The sequence below is a fragment of the Falco punctatus genome, assembly GCF_963210335.1.
Source record: "Falco punctatus genome assembly, chromosome: 3".
Lineage (NCBI taxonomy): Eukaryota > Metazoa > Chordata > Aves > Falconiformes > Falconidae > Falco > Falco punctatus.
In genome coordinates this window covers 58,996,430-59,022,685 of record NC_137582.1, presented here as the reverse complement: position 1 = coordinate 59,022,685, position 26,256 = coordinate 58,996,430, and the positions used below count along the sequence as shown (strand labels likewise).

The 26,256-nt window shown below is 39.1% G+C and overlaps 1 protein-coding gene and 1 long non-coding RNA gene across 5 annotated transcripts in view; one reads left to right on the top strand and one right to left on the bottom strand.

The window, feature by feature from the left end:
- The first annotated feature begins 9,566 nt into the window (after positions 1-9,566).
- The window catches only part of DLGAP1 (DLG associated protein 1), a 358,503-nt gene continuing 341,813 nt past the window's right edge, over positions 9,567-26,256 (top strand). For all 4 annotated transcript variants that reach the window (XM_080381374.1, XM_080381373.1, XM_080381371.1 and 1 more), the window contains exon 1: positions 9,567-9,681. The gene's annotated coding sequence lies outside the window, so the exon portion shown is untranslated. The remainder of the gene's footprint in view (positions 9,682-26,256) is intronic.
- Positions 9,675-26,256, bottom strand: part of LOC308061439 — a 171,990-nt gene continuing 155,408 nt past the window's right edge. Inside the window, exon 3 of the long non-coding RNA XR_013927228.1 lies at positions 9,675-23,094. This is a non-coding gene — a long non-coding RNA (uncharacterized lncRNA). The remainder of the gene's footprint in view (positions 23,095-26,256) is intronic.

Here is a 26,256-nt window from a genome sequence, read left to right as displayed (position 1 = left end):
CAATGAGCCACGATTCCCTGGTTCTATTCTGGGCTCTGAGCTGACTCACTGCATAATCTTACTCAAGTCATTTAAATTCAGGTGAAATGAGCTCCACTAAGCTGATGAGACAATGCATGTTTCAGCCTTTCTTCCTCAGTGCATTTTTCTATACAGTGCTGCCTCTCGGTCATCAACATACATTTATTAATATGTTGTGGTATAGGATCATTGTAAAATGTGTTTTAAGAACTTGTTTATTAATTTCTAAATCCTTTATTGAAAGCTACTTTTTTCCTGATTGAAGCAGGCAAGTAAATGTTACCCTATTCTGTGGAAATGTTTTCTAAAATGACCCTCTTCTACATTCAGATGAAATGACCTTTCAAAAAAGCTATGACACCCATAATAGTTAATTGCCCATCAGTAGTGTTGATACCTGGAGGTATTATTGTCTCATGCTCAGATCTCTCCAGTGAACTAAATGATCCTTTGTGATACAAGTCCCAAGTCGGGCCATTGAACATTTGCTCTCCGCTGTAAAGAGTACCTCCATCACTGATGTGTGAAAACTCGAGAGATCTTTCCTTTCTTTTTAATTCCAGTTTGTGGAGAGAAAATCAAAATACTGACTGCTGTTGCCAAGCAGATTTGTTTTCCAGCAAATTGTAGTGGAACTTGACATATAACAAAGCATGCTTTCCCTTCCATTTCCTTCCAGAAACTGCATCCTGTATTACTGTGCTCTGCCTTTTTGGTTGCCTTGTGTGTTCCAACAAATATTATTCTTTCTTGAGTTAGCATTCAAAATTTAAAAATTGATGTATTCAGAATTCATCCAGTATCTGTGAAGTTGCTCTGGTCTTTTTGATGGGCATGTTGGATGAGCTGTGAGTTACTTGTATCCATATAGTCCTTCCACTGTCATAATCCACAGCTGACTGAGGAGGATAAGAAATTATGGCTCAGAATGACTTCACATGACTACATATCCCAGCAGTGTGAATGGCAGCACCAAGCAGTGGTGATTCATTCCCTCAGCACTGAAATTGCCAGTGTTCAGAGGAAAAGGATTACTTTGGAACAAAGAAATGCTTTATCCAACAGAGAGTACAGACATTATAGAGTTATTAATCAGGGCAGTCATCCTGAAAGTAGATTTAACTGCAGGATTTCATGTAGAGGGAAACTAGAATTACAGTAGGAAGCGATTGAGGACTCAAAGTAGTAGATAGAATTGCGTATTTTAAGGGCTTCTTAAATTACACCTGGGGAAAGGTTCACTCTGTGCATGCTAATGAAATGGTTTCTGTTTGCGTTGTTCAGTGTTTTCTTTGGATGGCATCTACCCAGCATGGTAATTGCATTTGGTTGCAAAATAGGAAGACAACCAGTTTAATTTGCTCTGTTTTCCACTTCAGTATCACTGCAGGCTGTTTCTTTGCTAAATCTCATATGCAAAGCCAAGTCAGCCTCATCATTAATGAGATGGGAGACCTCAAAGGAAAACCCAATGTATCAGGTAACTATACTGGTGATTTTTGGCTACTAGCAATCCTTCTTAGGAATCACTACTGAAGCATGAGCTTGGAATTAAGGGTTTTGTAGTACTGGAGCAGCTATTGTCCTTATGAAACAAAGCTGAGGTGCTACTCTCCTATGGCCGTTGCAGAGCAATTCAGATGATTTGGAGCTCCCCAGCTCAGCCTCACTTCTTTTTGGAAAGTGCCTGAAGTAGAGCAGATCAAATTCCTACCTTGTCTTCTGGATATTGCTGTGGTTCAGCTGAGGATAAAGTAAGTTTGCACAGATTCAGATGATCATGTAGGTTAAAAGGGGCTTCTGGACCTCAAGGACAACTTCAAAGCTATATCAGGTAGCTCAAGGCCATGTCCCAATGAGTTTTGAATATCTCCAAAGGTAGAGATTCCATGATCTCTCTGAGTAGCTCACTCCAGGGTTTGGCCACTTTCATTGTGAAAGAGGTAGGTATTGTCTGTTGCTCTGTAAATGTTCCATGTAGAAGGGAGTTGCTTTGCCTTTCCCCAAATAAATTATATTTTGATACTGTCTCCTGGCTGCAGATGAAGCAATGTGTAAGTGCTAAGGCTTTAGTGACCTCCAGGTTAACAGTACCTCCACTAAAGTTGTTGGGAGTCTAGGTAGTCATCATTTATCTCTCTGAAGATTTTCAGATCTCCAGAACATTAACTGAGTCAGATAAAGCTTGTGTTCAGTGGGGCCCTGTCATCAGTGGGTCTGTAAGTTTAATGAAGTCTTTTCTTCCCAGAATGGAAGAGGTGACTGTGTGTACTGAAAACAGATCAAAGTTACAATAGAACAGGGGCAAGCAGAAATGACAGAAATACTGAAATGAATTATTGGAAGCTTAGACTTCTTGGAAATGCAATTAAAAATTTCAGAGGTGTACATCTAGGAAATAGACCCTGAAACTCGTTAGTATTTATCACACTTTATGACATTGCAGATTACACCAACCAACATTTCTGGTAATTCTTGAAAGGCATGAGGTTTCACAAGTTACTTCATAACTGTAAAAAGTGTTGTGAAACATAGTCATTTTGATTTGGTAGTGCTTTTAGCACCCATTCTGCACAAGTCCATGTCTTTGCACAAAGTAGGAAATAACAGATAATCATGTGGTTATTTTTTACACAACATGGAGGACACTGTTGTGTGGTTTTACTAGAGGCTACCTCATCAGGAAGAGGAAATCAATGAGGTCTTCTACAGACAACTGGAAGTAGCCTCATGATCACAGGCTCTGATTCTCATGGGGGACTTCAACCACCTTGATATCTACTGGAGAGAAAACACAGCTAGGCACACACAGTCCAGGAGATTCCTGCAGGTTATTGATGACACAGGTGGAGAAGCCAATGACATAAGGTGTGCTGCTGGTCCTTGTACAATCAAGGAATATCTGGTTGGGGATGTGAAGGCTGGGGGCAGCTTTGGCTGCAGTGCCCATGAGATGGTGGAGTTCAGGATCCTGTGTGGAGGAAGTAGAGCAATAAGTAGGATTACAACCCTGGACTTAAGGAGAGCTAACTTTGGCCTCTCCAAGGACCCGCTTGGAAGAATCCCACGGGTTAGAGCTCTATTCTAGTAAGGGGGTCCAAGAGAGGTAGTTAATTATCCAAGCATCACTTTCTCCAAGCTCAAGATTGGTGATCCCTATGAGTAAGAAATCAAGTAAAGGAAGAGAAGACCTGCACGGATGGGTAAGGAGCTTCTGGCAAAACTCAAACAGAAGAAAGAAGTTTACAGAATGTGGAAAAAGGGACAGGCCACTTGAGAGGAATATAGGAATGTTGTCACATTATGCAGGGATGTGTCGAGGAAGGCTAAGGCCCATTTGCAAGTAAATCTGGCAGGGAACGTCAGGGACAACAAGAATAGCTTCTTCAAGTACATCAGTAGCAAAACAAAGGCTACGCAAAATGTGGGACTGCTGCTGAATGAGGTGGGTGCCCTGGTGACCAAGGATACAGAGAAGGCTGAGTTACTGAATGCCACCTTTGCGTCAGTCTTTACTGCTAAGGCTGGCTCTCAGGAATTGCAGACCCTAGAGGCAAAAGAGAAATTCTGAAGAAAGTAATTGTAGGAGAATCAGGTTAGAAATCATTTAGACAAACCTCACACCCACAAATCCATGGACCTTAATGGGATGCACCTATGAGTGCTGAGGAAGCTGGTAGATGTTATTTCTAAGCCACTCTCCATCACCTTTGAAAGATCATGGAGAGCAGAAGTGGTGCCCAAGGACCAGAGGAAAGCCAATGTCACTCCAGTCTTCAAAGAGAGTGAGAAGGAAGACCCAGAAAACTACAAACTGGTCAGCCTCGCCTCAATCCCTGGAAAGTGATGGAACATCTCTTCATGGAGGTCATTTGGAAGCATGTGAAGGAAAAAGAATGTCATCAGGAGTAGTTGACATGGATTCACCAAGGGGAAATCATGCCTGACCAACCTGATGGCCTTGCATGATGGAACGACTGGCTGGGTAGATGAGGGCAGAGCGGTGGACGTTGCCCACCTTGACCGCAGCAAGGCTTCTGACACTGTCTCCCACAACAGCCCCGGAGGTCAGCTCAGGCCGTGCGGGCTGGATGAGGGGACAGTGAGGCGGATCGAGAGCTGGCTGATGGCAGAGCTCAGGGGCTGTGACCAGCAGCGCAGAGCCCAGCTGGAGGCCTGTAGCTGGCGGGTTCCCCAGGGCTCAGCGCTGGGCCCAGCCCTGTCCAACGGGCTCACCAGCGCCCTGGGTGAAGGGGCAGAGCCCTCAGCAAGGCTGGCGGTGACACAGCCCTGGCAGGAGCGGCTGGTACCCCAGCGGCTGCGCTGCCCTTCAGCGAGGCCTGGGCAGGCTGGAGAGCTGGGCGGGGGGGACCGAATGCAGTTCAGCAAAGGGGGTGCCATGGGGGCCTGGGGGGCATCGGGAGGAACGTGGCCAGCAGGTGGAGGGAGGTGATCCTGCCCCTCTGCTCTGCCCTGCTGAGGCCGCACCTGGAGCGCTGTGTCCAGTGCTGGGCTCCCCAGTTCAGGAGAGACAGGGAACCGCTGGGGAGCGCCCAGCGGAGGCCTACGGGGATGATGAGGGGACTGGAGCATCTCCCTTGTGAGGACAGGCTGGGAGAGATGGGCCTGTTCCGCCTGGAGGAGACCGAGAGGGGATCTTATCAATGCACATAAATATCCCATGTGTGAGTGTCAAGAGGACGGGGCCAGGCTCTTTTCAGCGGTGCCCAGCGACAGGACAAGGGGCAACGGGCACAAACTGCAGCACAGGCAGCTCCATCTGAATATGAGGAAGGACTTCTTTACCCTGAGGGTGACAGAGCAGTGGCACAGGCTGCCCAGAGAGGCTGTGGAGTCTCCTTCTCTGGAGACATTCAAAACCTGCCTGGACACGATCCTGTGCAACCTGCTGTAGGTGACCCTGCTTTAGCTTTAGGGGTTGGACTGGGTGATCTGCAGGGGTCCCTTCCAACCCTGACCATTCTGTGATTCTGTGAACATCACAAAATTTCATTAGCCAGAGTCTTTAAGGACTTGCTCAGAATTTTTAGGGGGCTGGATATTGCATTAATTTCCTCTTTCTGCTTCTTTAGATATTGAAGCTTGGGTAGTTCTCACCTTGCATAAATGAGCGTGATTCCTGCCAAGTATCTGAAAGATGTGCATGTTTAAGGGAAAACTTGCTCCAAATGTGTCATGGTATTAATTTTTATTTAAAGACACAAATATTTCTGTCCCTAGTAACCAAGTATTATACTTGAGAGCTCAGTTTCATTTAGCACTGTAAAAGCATGTGTCAAAGAGTCTGCAAATTCTTGGTCTGCTGGTTTCAGCAGGTCAGGAGCCAATATGTTATTAACAACCATGGCATTTGTTGCTCAGGGAGAGGTTTCTGTGTGGTCTTAATGGAATGGTCTGTGATCAGTCCATGTTATCATGGAGTTCATCCTTTCTCCCAGTGATTTAAGAGAATATTAAAATGGGTATCTATTTTTCATCTGGTTTTGTAGGGGAAATTGGCATCTTGCTAGTGTTACATTTAGGGAAACAAAGACTTAGGAAATAAGAAATAACTACAGTTCTGGAATATGCAGTTTCAAGTACTCTTTCCTTCCCAGTGAATGTTAAACTGTAGTTGAATCTGTAGATGTCTTAGCTGCAAGCATCATAAACCATTTTCTGCAAGATTTAAAAGGCAAGTTTTACTAATTTCAGCACCAAATGATCACTTACCTGATTTCCAGATCAGCATTTTTCTACTAAACTCTTCTACCACTAACGCACCTCATTCGGAATAGCTGTCTGTTTAAAAAGTGTTCCAGGCTGGATACCCATAATACTGAGACTAAAGACAGCTTTTCGACTTTTTGTTACCTCCCTTCTGTGATTATGAAATATGTCCTGTATCATCAGCTTCTTGGAAGATACATAAGATTTTAGTAATTGTGCCGTATTCTTCTGCTACGTTTATGTGCGCTATGAAAGGAATTAAGTACTGAGAAATTCCTTCTGGAATCAGCTGCTGTACAACTTCACTGTTAAGACTAAAGTTGTTGCTCATCTCCTTGTTTTTATTGAGTCTTATTCCTAAGAGTCTGCAGCATATTCCCTCTCCATAAATAATGATCGATTTAACTTACTGCATAATGGAGAGATGGGAACACCTTCCCAATCTTCTCACTGGAGCCTTTTATACTTCTAAACCTGCAGAAAGGAAACTGTCTTTAGTCTTCAGAAGACATATTAATGTCCAGTTGTACAAAGGGAAAGACAGCCTAAATCTTTGCCTCGTGGCTTAGTTTTTCAGCAGCTTTCAACAGTCCGATCCTTAGGTGGCAACTTGTTATTGCACAATAATTATGGCCTGGCTTACAGGAGGATCTAGGAAATAATTTACATGGAGGGTATTGTTACTGCTTTAACTGAGGAAGAATAAACAGTTAACCACCAACATTTTTGCACTTGGGTTTTCATCTTCACATCCTTGGAAATTAGTTTGTCCATCTATAAATATGTGCACTTGCTTCTGTGTGTGTGTATTGCTCTTGCCAGTCCTATGCTTCCTTCATGATGCTTCTTAGCTCCTGGTAAAAGCAACCAAAAAAAAAGTGACATTTCATTTGATTTGCTGAAGTTTTATTCTCAGAAGTTTCAAATTCATTTTGTTGATATGCTTTGGGCAGTTTCACGTCCAGAGAGAGGTAAGCAGAGAGCTAAAACATTTATGGATGCTCCAGTTCATTCAGTATGGAAGTTACGTAGACCACATTCCAAACAGCACATTTGTAAATAATGCTGGTTTGCCATATTTCCTGTAAAATGTCAGGTTCTTCATAACTGGTATGATTGAAACAGCCTATCTGATAATGATGCAGCTGCCTTACTATTATTTAACGGTCCTTTTACTGGACAACCAAAATGTATACTCGTGTTTTCAGTGAAAATGTTTTATGTTCACGATCAGGGACATTTTTATCATGTCCCTCACAGACCACTTTATTGCTTTTCGTATAAAGATATTGTGTATTTTTTACAATTTATCATTGTTTATAAGGAAGAAAATAACATCCAGCTTGTAATAATGGAGATGCTTCTAAGTAAAGTCCACTGATACTGGAAGACAGCAGTGGTTTGCTGAGAGATGGGTGATGGTGTTGTCCAACTTATTCTCTCAGAGTGGATTCACATTAAACACATTCATGCACACACATTGCACATTCATGACTTTCATTGTATTGTATTTGCAAATAGGCAAATGTCGCTGGGGATGTTAAGTAGAGACAAACATGTCAGGGACAATGGCCCTACATTTCATTTTGTGACAAAAGTGGGGGAAGTGAAGCAGAGAGAGTGCTAGTGTTCCCTTGGGGAAAGAAAGGCCTTGAAGCTTTTTTTTTTTTTTTTAATGACATTGGCATGAAGGTTAGCATGAAACACTGATATTTCGAACAAACATACTTTCGGGTTTCCCCCTTTTCTGAGGTAGAGAGGAGAGTTAGGAAAAATCTTCCCATCGGGTTTTTCTCTTGTATTCCCATATGAATATAAATTGTTCTGTTTTCTTAACTTTTTAACATTTTTTATTAAGTTCCCATTCATTTTTACATTATTTCACACTTATTTCCTCTTATACGAGCTATAATTACTCCTCCATTATCAAAGTGTATTACTTCAAGTTGCTGGATGCCATTGCTTGATGTTTATATCAACCTGTCTTTTCCTTTCTTTCATTGCTCCAATGAGTGTTAACAATTTCTAAAAATCTGTCAAGAATCTTACATGCCTAAATTGTATATTTGTTCTAAGGCATGTTGAATATGTCAACAGCAGAGGAAAAAAGAGATTTAAAAAAGGCAATTGGTCACTGAAGTGAGAGAGGGAGAAATATATCCTCTGTTTACCTGCTGTTGCTGCGGAGTGTGAGGTATTAGATAGAAGATATGAATTTTATTTGTTGTGTCATTCTTCGAACAAGTAGTTATTGCAGAAACAACTATCTACCTTTAGACGCAACTGCAGTTAATTAAATGCTTCACAGTACCTGCTGGCTTTAGAACATTGAATGGCTGGTGAATCATAGTTATCTAATTTCACTGTTATTTTCTAAACCCAATTCTGTCTTATTTTGCTGTGTGTATAGAACTCAGCATCTGGGCCTCTTCACTGATTCCATGTGATTCTTTCCATATTCAGAAACCTTGCTTTCTCTTTTCTTTCAGGAGCTTTTAAGAGTGACAGGTTATGCAATTAGTTTGTTGTGGTTTAACCCCAGCCAGCAACTGAGCACAACACTGCCACTCGCTTACTCCCCGCCTGCAGCGGGATGGGGGGGAGAATGGAAGAGTAAAAGTGAGAAAACTTGTGGGTTGAGATAAAGACAATTTGATGGGACAGAAAAGGAAGAAAATCATAGTAATGATAATAATCATGATGATGATTATGATAGTAATAAAAGAATTAGAATACACAAAGCAAGTGATGCACAATACAACTATTCACCAATCACCAACCAATGCCCAGCGAGTTCCTGAGCAGCAGACTGCAGCCAAGATTTCCCTTCAGTTTATGTACTGAGCATGACGTCACATGGTATGGAACATCCCTTTGGCCAGTTTGGGTCAACTGTCCTGGCTGTGTCCCCTCCCAGTTTCTTGCGTCCCTCCAGCCTTCTCACTGGCCAGGCATGAGAAGCTGAAAAGCCCTCGACTTGGTTCTCAGCACTGCTCAGCAACAACCAAAAATATCAGTGTGTTATCAACATTATTCTTATACTAAATCCAAAATCTAGCACTATACCAGCTACTAGGAAGAAAACTTAACTCTATCCCAGCTGAAACCTAGGCATATTTGCATGTCCAAAGACTAATATCTGCTCACTTCATTCTTAAATCCCAAAAGTGTTCCGGGTTTTCTTCATAGCTGTGGATGTTTATCTTTGTTATTAGTAACTTGTTTCAATAAAAGTGCTTTTTTAGCAAGTTGCTTGTTGGCAAAATGATCATATTGGTGATGTTTGACCAGTGCTGCTCTCAGAGAAGTTTGGGAAGTTCTTACAAACAACTGAAAACCACATGCAGCATGTTCTCTCACTTTCATGACCTTCTCTACCAATACTTGGCTGACTGGGTGGATCACTGTGCACTGACAGTTGTCTGCTCTGGCTTGGTCCTGGAAATCTCTGACCATCTCTGTGGCCCAGTAAGCAGAACTGGTTGTTACTTGGCAGCATGCTCCAGCAAATGCTATATGTAGTAGAAGCAGTTGAGCAGAGATGGCAGATTCTTATTTCAGTCAGGGTTACTGTGCGTGATTTGTTTTTACCTGTGTCTCCTACTTTGTTAAGTATTCTGGAACATATTAGTTTATTTTAGAGAAATAATTCTAGATTAGAGATAGAGATATATATTTGTTAAAGGGGGATTTTAATAGTTTAAAATTAAATTTCATCAGTCAAAACTCTTTTCTCCTCTTCAGCTACCTTTATATTTATTCGGGTTTTGTTTTTTTTTCCTTGGCAGCCTAAGACTTCACAAGGGTCACATTGTTCAGGATTTCAAAGAGCCATCGTTTATCTTTGTGGATACAAGTAAACGGACAATGGTGTCCCGACCATCTGCTCAAGCTGCTTGAGAACAGTCTTCTGTGCAAATGGCATGAAAGGTAATTTAACCTCAGAAGGTGCCCACAGAGCTTCAGTTCTGTTTACCATTGTCTCTTTGCCAGTCTAAAAATAAATCATGCTGAACAACAACAACAACAAAAATCTCTTCTTCTTTCCTAATTTAAAGAACAGATAATCAAAGGAGCTATTTCAGCTAATTTCACTAGCAAGGTGTTGTTTTTAATTTCTAGTCTTTTTCTAAGAAGCAAAGAGATTTTCTGGGATAAACGGTATCTGTCTTATACTTGTCTTTGTTGCTGTAGGAGGCTGTTGTTTTTCAGAGTACAAAAATGGATATAATCATAGAGTGGTACTCGGTGCTGAGTGATACACACTCTCAGTATATCTAATGCAATTCTGCCATGACTCCTTTCTTATTTTGCTTTGCCAGCCCATGTGTTTTAATAGAGAAGGTACCTGTATTAGTAAGCAAGAAGTTTTTTTCACAGGGGGATATTCTGTCCTGAAAATGAGTGCTTTCTCCAGCTGTTATCTTTCAAAGCCTCATTTGGTAGTAGTTCAACCCTCTGTTCCCAGTGAAATGGTTACAAGGCTTTTAAAGGCTTTTACAATTTCACTGCCAGTAAAAATGTCAGAACAGCAGTTCTAAAATGTGTGTGTATATATATACACACACACAAAAAATAGCCAAAAAAGAGAAAAAGAGTTCCTTTCTTAATTTAAATACATATTTCAGGATAGAAAAGAATGACCTGACATTCATGTTATTGTCACTGGTTTTACAGTTCCCATTGGCAGTGGTGGTTAATCTTGTGACTAGCAAGAGCAGACTTCAGGTGCTGCCCCACAGCTTTAACCTCTGTATTATCTTCTGACATCTACCGTGTTAATTTCTTCAGTTCCCATCACTACAAGTAAAGCACTTTCTGGCTCCTTCATGTTCTCTAAACTGTTTATTCCATTCCTCCTGCTTTGTGATAGTTCAGTCCAAGATTTGAGACTGTTTTCTTGCAAAGATCAAAGGTCAGATCAGATGTCGTAGAGCATATTCTCTGGGATGCTGTGGCTGTGCAGTCATCTTGCATGCTACTGTGGGAAGAGAAGTAGAAAATGTGTTTTCCTGGCCACTTTGTCAAATAGCTTGTTCTGAGGGCACATGGGAATATCAGCAGCAGAAAGAAGGTAAATATAATCTGTATTCAAGAAATGAACTTGGATTAAATTAAAGTGAAGATAGTGTGTGCGTGAGAGAAAAAAAAAATAAAAAAAAAAAGTATATCTGAGCTGGTTTCGTTGCTTGAGTTAGCTACATTGATTTAGCTAACATAACAAAATATGTCTCACTATAATACATTCTTGACATAAAAATGGTTCAAGTTCTTAGATTTAATTGCAGAAGAGTATCCAGTGTCCATGGTGGCATAGCTTTTGCTCCAACTTAACAACATAAGCCTGATTCATATGTTTCTTGGACATTTTCACTTAGATTTTTGGGGTTTTTTTAAGCAGAAGAGGTGGAACATGACAGATTTGAAAATGTTTTATATAGCTTTCAACAAGAAGCAATTTATAGCAACTTGAAGTTACATAACTTCTAACTCCACTTTTCTTATGGAATGATTTAGATGGTTCTGGTGCTTTCACAATAATTCAAAGGAATATGCAATCAGTCAACCCATCTTATCTATTTTAAGCATTTCCAAGGAACCATCACTGTAGTTTCTAGGTTCTAAATCTGAATACAAGTGACAATTTTCCATAAACATGCATTTTTCAGAATATCAGAAAGGAAAATGGCCTTATTCATTTATGAAATGAAGACTTCCTCAAATTAAAGGGATCCCACAGTGTTGCTCATTGTATTTCCTACATAATTAGTATCAATTTGTGCAGGTACTTTAGGGAAAACTGCATTTTTCATAGGAAGGTTATGGGTTTGGTCTGCAGCAATAGCCTTCTTGTAGATTTGTAAGACCCTGCAATTACCAGGAAGATAATGTGGTATTACCTTTTAGTAATTGCATTGGCCTAGATATAGGACAAATGAACGCACAAAAGTTTTCACAGAGAAACATTTAGGATAATCTGGGAGGGCATCTAGGAATTCATCCAGATGGCTCCAGAATACTTATAGCCAGAGGTAGCTTGAATAATATCATAAAATAGTTTATTCAAATAATTTCAGGATATTGTTCAAATGAATCATTGGGCTTTTAGTCAATTGAATAATTCATGAACATTCATTTAAAGGAATTTAATCAAGACATCTGCTGAATATTTTCACAATTAATTCAGTTTTTTCTTTAGTGCTATCAAAGCAGTGCCTTGACCTCAGCTTGCAACTCTGTGTAGTTTGGACATTCGAGTTTTGCATCATTTGAGCTCACAAAGAAGCCAGGGAAAATAAGGTTGACAGTATAAGGTAGAATTAAGTGCCTGTCTGGGATATAAAGATTACCCAGATGAGAAAAACAGACTAAGCTGAAAAAAGCATGAGGAGAAGTAAAAAGGAAGAGCTAGAAATTTGGAGTGGATGGGAAAAAAACCAGCAGATAGAAAAGCCTGTGTCTCAGGAATAGTCTGCTTTTGACTACAGTAGCATATTTATTTAAAATCTTTAAATGTTCATTACTTGTTCATGGGGTTTCCACATCTGTAGACTGGTTTTCAATGTTTTTAGCCCACTTTTTCAATCCACATGAAAGTTTTACTAGAAAGGATAGGATGAGTATTAATATAAGATACTGGAATTAGCTGGAGCTTTTTTAAGGGCAAGGACTGCCACTGTAATTCAAAGCAACAGTCTCAACAACGGATGGAAACCTCTGCTGGTCTTGAACTAAAAGAAAGACTTCTGGAATATTCCTTCAGTATTCCCTGAACTACCCAAGTCATGAAGATTTGAGAGCTCAGTTTAACTTCTGTCTCTTGAGAGGTACATAGTAGTTCTGTATGTTATTGTTGACATTTTACTGACATACCGTTATTAGATTCACAGAAAGCAGGAGTTAGAGATTAGGTGGGATTTGATTTCTACTTTCTATCTCCTGCATCTCATGGACTGTGTCTGGACTTTATTAGTTGTTGCTCTTTGAATAGTAGTCTTTCCTGAGATGAAGTGGCCAGGGAAGAAAAAGGAGCAAAGAATATTGTTACTCTCTCACATGGAACTTTGTCTTCAATGTGCATTTGATTGAAAGCCTGACACAAAACGTGGAGAAGCTGGTTTTCAGTATACGGTAATACCATCTCAAGTAGTGTCCTCACCCATGTCACAGAGCTCTGCCATTTGTTTCATGAGCTGTAATTATCTGCTGTCATCTGTCATGATCTTAGGCTGTGGCTGGTTTTCAGTTTGTGGGGAGGACACTTTAGTGCAAGCATATGTAGGTGTCTAAATTCTAACATATAGTCAATGGACTATATGTCTTCGTGGTAGTCAGGCCAAAGGAATGATTCAAATACCTGGCTCCTATAAGTTCAAACCACTGACACCTGCGTATACCTATAGGACCATTTGAAAAGCAGCAGTGTACATGAGACATCCACATGGAATCAATAAATATGACACAGGAGGTGTTGGAGACCTCGGCTAGAGGCTGGGAAAGAATGTTCCAGGCTGTCTCTGAGGACAAATGAATTGGGCCTTAGGTGTCTAGGTAATAGCAAACTTAAGCATCTTTCTTGCATGTAGACAACAGACACTGAGTGTGTTAATCTGTAGTTGAACTCCATCACATGTAACTGTCTTTATTTTCTGCAAACGGCCTCACTGACTTGAGAATCACACAGAAAAATAAAAAAAAAGGAAAGTCATCCAGATTTTGTCTTGCTTGCTTACTGTGGTACTTTGTAGGAGTATGACATTACTATATTATACCTAAGAGAAGCTTTCAAGGGCAGGACCATGAAAATCTGGCTTGAAGTACCTGAAACAGCTGCCAGTGCAAACTTGCTGGCAAACTGAAGTGCAGAGGCAAGAGCTCAGGTTAATGGTTGCAAGCTGAAACAAGAGATTTAGACTGAATGTATGGAAAACATTTTCAGTCTGAGGACAGCTAGGCGCTGCATTGGGTTGCCCAGAGATATCGCACTGGCTCCATTCTTTGAAGTGTTCAGGACTTGACTGGACAAAGCCCTGAGCAGCCATGTCTGGTCTCACAGCTGACCCTGCTTGGAGCAGAAGCTTGGACAAGAAACTGCCCAATATCCCTTCTTACCTGAATTTTCCTATAATCTTAAGTCTATTATTTGAAGAAGTGAAGCCAGTAGGTTCTCTGTTGAAGCCCAATTAGACAAAGTCAGAACTATTTCCCCTTAACTGAAGGTACAAGGACAGTAATTTTCCTTTTCTGGCAGGAATGGATACGGCCACAGAATTAATTGAATTAACCCTGTTGTAGTACAGTATAAAACAAAGCTTTGGAATTAAAATGATTTGTGAAATCTTGTTGTTATAATCAGCATTAAAAATTGTGAAGACACGTGGTAAAAAACAGCAGAAGGATTTAGGATGGGAAGTTATTTATTCTGTTTTGTTTTTTTTTAATATGCCCTTTTTGCTGTGAAAGATGGGAATGTTTTTGTAGAACTTAGATCCTACTTCCTGATAAGTGAAACAAGGCAAACACACGGAAAGGAGAAAAAAAAAATGTAACAGTTTGACTTGCAACTAGAAATCTAGTATTTCCTCAAAATTAGGAAAGCCCAGGAAAAAGAAATCTCAAGTAGTTCTAGATTATTTTTTTTTTCTCTTCTCTCTCCATCTCGGTGGAGTAAAAACTTCCCAATATATTTAAGGAAACATTGAAAAAGCTTTTCTTACCTCCCTAATTAAAGCCATACTTTATTTCTTTAATCACAAGATACATATTTCAGACAACCTGGCATATACTGCTAGCTTTGCCTGCGCAAAAATAATTACTTAAACTTTGAATTATGATACATTTGTATGGGATGAGAGCTGCATTACAGAAAAAGATTCTGAATTACTTTTTGTCTTTGCCACTATTATAAAACAGCTGGTAAAAATGAAAAGGAAAGTCGAAAACCTCAATTTTTTTACTGGTGAGTAAAAACTAAGGACGTTTCAAAAGTATGCAAAATACTACACAAATAGAGAACCTGTATTATAGTTGTGTTTCAGATAAAAATCATATTTTAAAGGAATTGAAAATGTATGTATTGAAAAGAAATACAATAGTAAAGCATAGTTATTGTAGAACAATAATAAAATCAACAGTGAATTTGATGGATTTTGAATGAATTTGAAAAGCGGCGTTTGAGCAGGCTCTGAAACACAGGAGCCGTGATCTTGCTTTGCATACTTAAGCAGAAAGGTGGCTAGGAGTGTTTGAGTTTTGATTGCTCCTATCTGTATCGCAGGCCATGTACCACTGAGCTGCTGACCTACTTCCTAAAAAAGCTAGACATGTGGAGTATGGTTAGGTAGGATGCTAGAACTTGTGTTGCTTCAAGAACAGCCACAATTTAGTGTGCTTGCAATGCCACAGTTCTTTTCCTACAACTTAGAAAGAATAAAATTCTGGTGGAGTGTGACCAGGAAAGGTATCACATAACTACCAAAAGAACTTTTCTTAGTTATATCAAAATCTTAAAAGATGTCTGCAAGAACTTAACTATGTTCAGTCATTCATTCAGGACAATACAGGTCAGTTGGTATTAATCAGAATGAGTTTTCTAGTGTCATTGGCCATGGCTCAAAATTATTTTCGTACTTTTTCACACTGTTGATGGTCTTTTAACCGTTGTAACACTGTCTTATACTAGTTTATGAGAAGCATGCCATTATAATTCATAAACATTTGATTACAGTAGTACTATTATTTAATATATTTCAAGATTTTTCCCTTTAGTAGTAAATAAAGCAAGTTGTGTAACACTGGGGATAACTAAAACTTTACAAAAGATGTATTTCATTTTGCTGTTTTAATATCCAACTCCCACGTGCTCTGTTATTTTCAAGCTACCACCTCTGAAGTTTGTTCTGTTTGGATCTTGAACTGATCAAATAGGTTGTCAATAGCATAGACTTGTATAAGCGTACACATAGTTAAATTGGTTCTGGAGAGTGCAGAAAACATTTCATGCATTTATAAATAGTTTCATAAAGAAAATAATTCTTTTTTTTTACATTTTCATCTTGTTTAGTGAATTGGGGTGATATATTTAATTATTTCTAATTTTTAAAAGTGGTCAGTTATACACAATCATTAGTTCTAGCTGGAGGTTTTATTTATGTGAACACATCTAACTATAAAATATATATAGATATGCTTGATTCCTATTTGTTCCTCTACTGCATCTTTCACCTACTGTTTGATATTTCTTTCCTCTAATGCATTTTGACATTTGCTTGAAATGTTCTTCAATAGAAACATTGCTGACATTTCTCAGATATTTAAAACCATGTTACCTTTCAATCCTGTATGGCCAATGTTCATAGATAATAACCTAAAGTAGAGATTTGTATGTTTAAAAAGAATTGGTGGTAGTTTGGGGGGGTGAGTATTGTTTCTGTGGTTTTTTTACTGAGGATAGACTAACATTGGTCAGCTGTGACTGTGCTACCTAAAGAAGATATCACCCTAATGAGAGTGGTATTATAAGTGTGTATTTTGAATTCCTATTCAAGAAGTTTGATGTTTGTAATTAAACAATAATTTTGTTAGTACTTGCATAGAGTTTTATTGGGCAAAGTATCTTAGATATAACATTTGGATTGTGGTTTGTTCCATCATGCTGAGGTTGTAGGTGTGTTTTATATCTTAGCCACAGAACAGAGCTATTTTTCGTATAACGTACCTGGGCAACTGCAGCTGTTAGCATTTATCCTCTTGGTTGGAAAGGACATAGCAAAGCTTGTAAACTTATTTTATTATTATTTATTTAGTGCTGTGATAGTTAAATCAATTTCAGCAATATCATTTGCATCTCTCTAAATTATGGCCAGTAGTTTCCAAAGGAGAGGGGTTAATTCTCATGCGTGATTAGCTTTTGGGGGTTCCATAGTGAAGTCTTACTGCAGACAAATCAGAGTTGGAAAGGGACATGGTGCTTTCATGCTTCTTTAGAAATAAAACACATTTCTTTTACAGTGTTTACTTGCAAACTTGCAAGTGGAAATGGACATGAAGTCTTTCACTTCAAAACCTATTAATTTGACAGGTGTTAATTCTTGGGGAAAAACCAGCTTTTTAATATGCTTTTGGTGTGCTTCCATTTCAGCATTTTAAATCAAGTCATTAAATATTTCTGATGGTTCTAAATTTTTAGAAGAAAAATAGGTCAGCAAAGTCAGTAAATCATTTTGTCTTTAGGAGTAGTGATGTCTTGAAAGATAGTAAAGTGATGAGATTTATTCTCGCTGCATGTGAAAAAATTACATTTGTAATGTGATGGATCACCTCTGGAATTAATACTACCTTTGAATCAGTGATCCATGCATAACACAATGAAATTACTAAAAGTAATTTAAGTATTGGAATGTTGTAATTATAGTAATTCATAGTTTTAATCTTGAAGTAACATTTAGACTACAAAAAATACTACATCACTGAAACAATCATGGAAAGACAGAATATATATGGGAGTGTATGAGCAAGATGTACAAGGGATTTCAGGGCATTATGCAATAAATACGTTGATATCAAATAAGGTTGGTATAGTTTAAACTTACTTATGCTAATGGAGTTTAGAAAGTTTGAATTAAATTATTTAGTGATTTTACCATGCTGACAGAATATTATCTGTTTCATTAACTGCATCCATTGCAAATGGAATATCTCTTTTCTAGGCAGTTTTAGTGCAATGGTTAACCACTAAAAAGTCAAAGAAACAAATCCTTCCTCATATTCTAAAATAAAGGGGTTGATTGACAATTTTGAAGTGCATGAGTAGGAATTTATAGAGATGTTTTTTCCTGCGATGGGCTGGTTTTTTGAGCTTAGAGAACTTCAGTCCAAAGAAACGCAGTATATGGCTTATTAAAGAGAGTAATGGTCAATGGATAAAGCTGTACTCCTTTTTATTTCTTTTTTTTTTTCCTTACAGTACAAATATACTACAGAATTGACTTCTCTAAGGCATCTCAGAATAACAGTACTTAGGATTTAAGTCTGGTTAGGGTTGTCATGCTATAGGGTAATCTTGTTTGTGTGGTTCTTCCAGAAAAACTGTTTGCAATGGTATGAACACCATGTTTCTGGACTTCAGCACCATACTCCTGATAAAAGGTACATTAGAGATAAAACAGAGGTGGATCTTCCTCTCGCCTTTTTTCATATTTAGTATGTATGCTGTCTCTCACAAAGCTGACTGTGAATGATGACTATTAAAAGGAATTATTTTTTTCCCGTTCCCTAGGGTTGGGGTTTTTTTACTAGCTAAAGCTTCCTGTTTTTTCCTAATGGAGAGATTATTTTTGCTAAAACAGAGGGGCTGCTTTTCTCTCAAATGAGTTGCTCTGCATTGGAATCTGGTCCTGAAACTCAACCAGATTTCAGAAAGAGTGAGAAAAGCATAATGACAGATGTCCTCTCTTTCCTCATACTATCATCAAAATTATCACTCTAAAGTATTTTATTTTAGCATTTGAAACTAATATCCTCAACATAAGTCACTACCTGGAAATTATATTTTTATAGATGCATATACTGCTGGCTATTTGTTTCAGATATGAATTCAATTTTACAAAATAGTCACAATAAAATGAAGACGAACTCATGTAGCTAATAACACTACAGAAGAATGTGGAAGGCTCATATCTAAGGCAGAATTAAACAGTGCAGTTAGTAAGTTAAAATAATAAAAATCTAATGTTACTATGGGACTGTCTCTGTTAAAGGTACTTAATAAACTACCCCACATTTATTTTACACTTTTACTGTTCTTGTATTCAGCACCTTTTTTGTAGTTCTGAAATGAAGTCACCCCAGCTGCCTCAGTCACCTGTATTAATGGAACATAATGTATCTAGGTATTTGAGTGTTGAAACTGAAGGGAATATAATGAGCTAATAGTAATTGAAAAGAGATTAACAGCCTCGTGTTATGTTCAGTAGTACTTAAGTAGACTTTTTCTCCCTTTTTATTCATTTATTCCAAACAACCTTTCTTCTGAGACTGACCTCTGGTGGAAGATTTAGCTTGTTTAACAAATGAGTGTCATCAGGGCTACTTTAATTGTGTAAGCTCTCTTCATAGGCAATGAAATGAATTTGAAATTTGCCTGTACTTTGGGAATAGAGCTCTGGCTTTTTTGAAACACACCGAAGGTTTCTGGGAGAAAGGCATGCCTAACCATACTAAAAACAGTGAGGTACAAAAAACTTGAAGGCTGGAAGGCAAGGTGAAATTTGGTAGTTTCATTGCCACCAATCACACAGGAACTCTTCTGAACAAGTAGGTTAAGAAGAAATTAACATTATTTTTATTAAATTATTAAAATATGATTTTCCTCTGTTCTTTGGGATACATTGAAATTCATACTTCCACCCAAAATATGTCACTCAAAGAAAAAGTATTTTCTAGTTAAATGCCTTTTGACCAGAAAATACCAAGTCAACAAAACGTTCTGAGCAGTTCTATTCTCAATTCAATAAGTACCTAAATTTTGTTGGCACAGCTTTGTTTTGTCTTTAAGTCTATCTCTAGTATTTACTTAATTGGATGCAGTAGTTTTATGTGTTTTATGATACATTACAAATATTTCAGAAGTGAAGATGACTCAGAGCTGTGAACAGTTTGCCGTCCATTTACAGTTGTGGTGTATTATTAAAAATTCTGATAAGGTAATATAACCTAATAAAACCCTTACAATTTGAAATAAGTTTAAAAATATTTAGACAGTTTGTAATAAAAAAAGCTGAATAACATTGGATGGCTGACCTGAATACTTTACAGTAGCTGAGGTCTTGAGTTTAGCTGAGCACGTTGTCTTAAAATGTTTATGCCCTGGATTTGTAACATATTCATGAATGGAGCAATTATGGAGAATACTTGGCCAATTGTCCCTACTATTGAAAACATCTTCCTTTTATTTAAAAGCTGGATTTGCCTCATCTTGGCTGCTAATGACTCCTATTACTAAATTTCTATTGTTCTGTGGCACCAGAAACTGACCAGTTTATCCCTTAACTTTTCTTCTGAGAGAGCTTTTGGTTTCAAGGATAGTGGTTGATCATTTGCTCATTCTTAGGATTCTTTGCTCATTAGGTTTTCAGCATCTCTGTGTAGCTTTGCAACAGTAAGGTGGGAAGGGAGTCTGGGAGGAGGAAAGAGGGCAGTTCCTTGGAATGCAATAAAATTATGAAAATCACATGAGAAAAAAAAGTGTTCTTTGTGCCATATAAGAATATAAATTGTAATCCCTAGAAATAACCTGTCCTCTATGTAATGCATGATGATGGAAAATTATTTTCATTTTTTTCTGATGACTGGATATTTTACTCTTCAGAGGAAGTATTACCAACTAAAGTGGCTATTGTCATCTTTTCACATCAGGAAATACTATTTTGGCCATGAAGTAATAAACTGTGGATGTCTTGAACTATGTAAAGTTCAGGCTGAATGCTTTATTATTGGTGTCAGTGAGATAGCTTAAAACTGTATTTTATTAATCACAGTTTCTGGTATTTCATGAAAATATTAGTTAAACATAAAATGCATAATATATAGCGCACATGTGTAATTGCCAAGGTATTATTATGTGACATATACATTTCTTAATTTTAATAATTTAAACTAAGTGATTTTCTCCTCCACTGGATTCTGCGGTGGTATTGCTTAGGGTCTGATTCCAACAGAAGCACTTTCACTGACCTATTAGCACATGTTTAAATAAATTTTAAGTATAATGTATTTAAATTTACACATTGTATATTACTTTGATTAATTGTGGTTTCCCCTTTTTTTAAAAAACCAAACACTTAAGAAATAAATATGTTTTCATTACTTCAGGATTTATTTGGATTTTTTGGTAATAATAACATTGTCGAAAAGGAAAAAAATCCTTTCCTTGACTAAGAAAATTAATCTAAGAAAATCTTTAATTATTGATTGACTTTTCTTCAACCACCTTTATGTGTAAAGGATAAATGTCAGAAAACAGCGTTTTCTTTTCTGCTGTAACTTGCATCTTTTCATCCAACCTATGGTGCAGTGCTTTATATTAGAAATTTGTATAGTCTTAGCCCTAGCTGTGTAATTTCAACTGTGGCTGCAGTTGAGTATCAAAGAGAGGCAGTATTAGTCTGAATAAGTGAGAATGATGAAAATCTAAACTCACAGATCAAAATGTGAACATGAAATATGCTTCTTTTTGGTGTTCAATATCTGATAAAACTGAGCCCCAGAGGATATGATGTTCTCTGATCATATGAAACTTGTCTGCTTGTCCTCAGGTTGGCAGCTGTAAGTTCTGTGGATACGAACAGAAACAAAAAAAAAAAAAAAGGAAAATTAGTGTAATTTTAGTATTTGCAATATGATTTTGCTGATGGCCAGTGAGATATTTGTTTTGTCTGTGAAGTTAATCGTATAGTAAATGTTTACTATTGCCTTTACATTCTTCTATTGTTTTCTATATTCTGCTAAAAGAAGCAGGAAAATTTTTGTTTTATCTTCGTTGTTAGGCTTCCCTTTAACACAACATCACCTGAGATCTATACCATATTCTTACTGGAAAAAAAATATTTTTGACTGTTTCATAGCTGAATTCATGTCCGGATTAGCCGCAAATGAGGTCACTAGATTTAGTGTACTAAAATTTGCAGTTGTGTTTTGATATTGACTCCCTTTTCAGTGGCCTTACTCACCCTACCAGTACCACCCAACATTTCAGTTGCAACCTGGCATCCCAAAAAAAAGAGGGACTGTGTAATGGGTGTTTCCACTGTGGCCCACTTCACTGCCTGTAGCATTGCCTTTGAGCAAGTAATGCAGTAGGAAAGCAGTAAGCATAAATAACAAGATACAGAGAACATATGCAAAATTGAAATCTAGACTACCTGTACTACCTCTGTATTTTTGTGAGTCTTCAGATTTATTCCTGCGTGCCATTATAATTCCATCTCAAGAATCTGAAGCTGAGTTTTGGAATGAATATTAATTATGATTAGTATGCCTCAGACGTTTCTTGAGAATGTGCATACTCGTAACTCTTCCTTTATACATTAGAGTGACTTACTGCTTTGTCAGATTGCAGTTCTAGAAAACTGAATTGCGTTTGAGCATCTGTTGCAGTTAATCTCAGATTATTTCTACACATTTTCCTAGCTTTAGGATATTCAAATATAACATTCACTAGAAATTAGCAATGCTAAACAAATTAATCTCACAGAAGAAAAAGTGTCCAAAGAAAAATGTGGAAAGAGAAAGTATAAAATGCCTGAGTGGATCATGACAGCATAAATCGATCCTACAGAATCATTGTGGGAAGTTCTTGCTTATCATGTCTAACCAAATTATGCCCTTTATCTGAGTTTATGCAGATGCACATCATACACTCAGCCTGTTCTTAAACAGTAAACAGTGACAGCCTGGAGTGCTGACTGATCTTATTCTTTATTTTCAGGAATAACAGGGTGCAAAATAGCCATATGAAATGGGAAATCTGGGCAATTTGTCATTAAAGAGAACTGCTTCATTGAAGTAACTGACTGCATTGGCCAGAAATAATTTTATATTTCTTGTATAACTGAATCTGTAGAAGGGCAGTTTAAACTCCCAGATCATAAGTATTTTTTTAGTCATACAGTTCTGCCAAACTTCCTGTAAAGCTGGCAGTTTCTAAATAAGCTTTGTCTAAATTAAACATATGGTAAAATCTTCCAATGTAAACTATAGGGAAATTGGAGAAATAGAGAGTCTTTAGGTCCAAAAATTGTATCTTTCTCCCCACATCTGTTTATGTATCAAGCATACTGTGGTGGTTTAACCCTGGCTGGGTGCCAGGTGCCCACCAAAGCCACTCTTGTCACTCCACTTCTCGGCTAGACAGGGGAGAGAAAAACACAAGAAAAGGCACGTGGGTCAAGATAAGGACAGTAAGAGATCACTCACCAGTTACCATCATGGGCAAAAGAGACTCAACTTGGGGAAATTAGTTTAATTTATGACCATTCAAATCAGAAAAACACCTTCCCCCCAGCCCTTCTTTCTTCCCAGGCTTAACTTCACTCATGATGGAATAGGGGGATGGGGAATGGAGGTTGTGGTCAGTTCATCACCTGTTGTTTCTGCCATTCCTTCCTCCTCACTCCTCCTCTGCTCCAGCGTGGGTCCCTCCCACAGGGCGCAGCCCCTTAGGCACAGCCGGCTCCAGTGTGGGTCCCCCGCAAGGTCACAGGTGCTGCCAGGACCCAGCCCCAGCCTGGGCTTCCCACGGGGTCACAGCCTCCTTTGGGCACCCACCTGCTCCGGCGTGGGGTCCTCCACGGGCTGCAGGTGGGGATCTGCTCCACCATGGACCCCCACGGGCTGCGGGTGGGGATCTGCTCCACCATGGACCCCCATGGGCTGCGGGTGGGGATCTGCTCCACCATGGTCCTCCACGGGCTGCAGGTGGGGATCTGCTCCACCATGGACCTCCACGGGCTGCAGGTGGGGATCTGCTCCACCATGGACCCCCACGGGCTGAGGGGGACAGCCTGCCCCACCGTGGGCTTCACCACGGGCTGCAGGGGAATCTCTGCTCCGGCGCCTGGAGCCCCCCTGCCCCTCCTGCACTGACCTGGGGGCTGCGGGGATGTTGCTCTCACTTAGTCTCACTCCTCTCTCTCTCTGGCACTGATTCCCCCTCCTGCCCAGATATGCTGCCACAGAGGTGCTACCTTCACTGCTGATGGGCTCGGCCTTGGCCAGCGGCAGGACTGTCTTGGAGCCGGCTGGCACTGGCTCCATCAGACATGGGGGACGCTTCTGGCATCTTCTCACAGAAGCCACCCCTGTAGCCCCCCCACTACCAAAATCTTGCCATGCAAACCCACTACATGTACACAAAACCTGCCTTAATGTTTGTGCAAAACTGTAGCTTTCTGTGTTGTTGAAATCTTCATGCTGATTCATGGACATCTTTCTGATGGGTGGAGAATGTGAGGCTCTATGGCAGTTAGAAGAGTATTATGAGTATTATATACAAAGAATCTTCCAGATCAGCCTGTTTTTTAACCATTAAAGTTTTCAGTGGACAGTGTGATGACAAATATGAGCCAATTTGGTGATTCTGTGGCTCTGAGCCACCAAACGTCAGCCAAATCCCATGCGACACCTTAGAGGAGCACGAGGGCTCCTCTGCACTCTGCCTGTGGGTACACGCTCATTTGGCACAATATACAAGTTCCCAGATGTGATTCACCAGCCCCAGGAGCACAGGAAGAAGGAGAACAGGAGCCGTTCCGTTGTCCCTGTTTTATGCTGGGGTTTTATTCCCCTGGCCAGAGTAACCCCTAATTACCGGATAACGGAATTCAAGAGGGTTTTGCTGTTAGAGCAGCACATAGCAGGCTCAGCAGTCCCAAGAAGGCACTGTTATGTATGACAAGTTGTGCAATACCTTCTCCATTAATGAATTAGAACAACCTAGGCCACTCTAGCTTCTTCAGCAAAAGTCTTCTGAGTATTAACAGCTCCTATTTACCTGCCAATGGATAAATCAAGTTATGCGTAAACATGTATCGCAGAACCCTACCGTGTGTCCCGTGGTACACACATCTTCTGTTCAATGCATCGTTTGTGTACTTAATACTATCACTTTTAATCAGGTCTTATGGGAAGGTGAAATAAAAATAAAGGATGCCTTTTATTAGCATAATTTACATACATAAAAGAATAGAACGAGCAGGTTTTCGCAAGGAAAAGGAAATAACTGACAGCCATTTCTCTCATTTTCTGAATTCTCTGGCCTTAATAAAAGAAAGATGAATTCATCATGGATGATTTCTAAGTGCCGAGTTTGGAGTCAGCATGAGCTTCATCAGTAGCTAATGTTCTTGCTAGCTGCCATTCATATTTGATTGCAAATATCACAAGTAAAAACCTGATAATTTATTGTTCTGATTGTTTTTTTCATTGATAAAAATAGTTCTGAGATAAATTTCTACCATAAAAGAATTAGGTTTGTTATGGCACCAACATCTTGATTTAACATGAGGATAAAGCTGCACACCAGCTTGGGAGAATGTGTTTGTTTACCTTTTCCACCTTTATTACCTTGGTGGTATATCAAGCATAGCTGAGACCTCAGATAAAAGCTTTCTAGACTTACTCTTGCAGGTGCCTTTTCCATTTCCTGTCAAGTCTCTTATTCATCTCAGTTTCCAAATGGCACCAGGAGCTGGTACCACTGCAGATCCCATGGAGCAGCTCCTGTGAGGAACAAAGGGCCTGCTCTTCTGCTTCAGCTGAGTGCACTCCTGAACACTAATGCTTCCAACTTTAAGAAAGCTCTCTTTTATGTTTGACTATGCAGCATTATATAATCTGCATTAGATAGGTTTTAGTCTTCTCACTGCTGCTGTATTCAGTGCACATTAATCTCACCCCAGAAGAGCACTCCTGTCTTCATTTTCTTTTCCAGTCTTTCCAGCTTGATGGTTGCGATTTTGATTACAGCTTATACCTCATTTAACCTGGCTGTCCTGAATATCTTCCAGCAAGCATTGGCTTATTTTTTTATGATATTTTTGTCCTTAATCGTGATGTTACTCTTTGCTAGGCAGAATTGTCTTTCAGATTCATGTTTTCACTCTTTGACTTTCATCTGTGATGTCTGAAGATCTGTGAGGAGGAAACGAAACTCCCCTCCTTCCTATCATAAGTCTGTGATACTCTGCACCAGTACACCAGTCACTCTTTCATTTTAAGTGTAAAACTTTACTTTGATTGTTTTCTGTATATAAAGTTTTAACTAAAGGAGTTAAGGGAGGAGGAGGAGTGACTGTGGGTGTTGGAGGAGGGAAGGGAAAGGAGTAATTCAGGAATAAGATGTGGCTGAGTGTGTTTTAACAGAGTGCAGATATTTCTAGAAAGACATCATCACTGCCAACATTTGTGGGTAATCCGAAGGTAAGAATAGCTACGTGGTGGCCTCAGCTGGGAAGGATCAGTGCATGAACTTTATCTCCAGAGCCAGGTGATGTTTTTCAAGCAGTAGCTAGCATCTGAGCCAAGGAGGGATTTTTGCAGTGCGTGTCAAGGGAAATCTGGTTTATACCTGTTTTATGAGAAGCACTAGTTTGTAATAATATTTATCATCATTTTGGCAACTGCTTGGTAGTAATTCTATCAGTTTGCTTGTTTTGGGAAGCCCAGCTCAGCAAAGTAATAAATATAATGGACAGTGGTGTGACACAGGCTAGCAGGATAATAGGAAGGTGTCTCTTTGAAATCCTTTCATATTCACGGTGCCTCATTTCCAATCTTATGCAAATAATCAGAAAAAATTAGTAATGGCAGTCATTTTTCATAATGGAATGAAGCTTGTAAATGTATTAGAGAACCATAGGCCCTTGTATTCCTGCCAGGACAGGGTCCCTACTTTGTCACACAGTCACACCTAGCTCTTAATTTTTCTTTTTCAATGATACTTGTTAT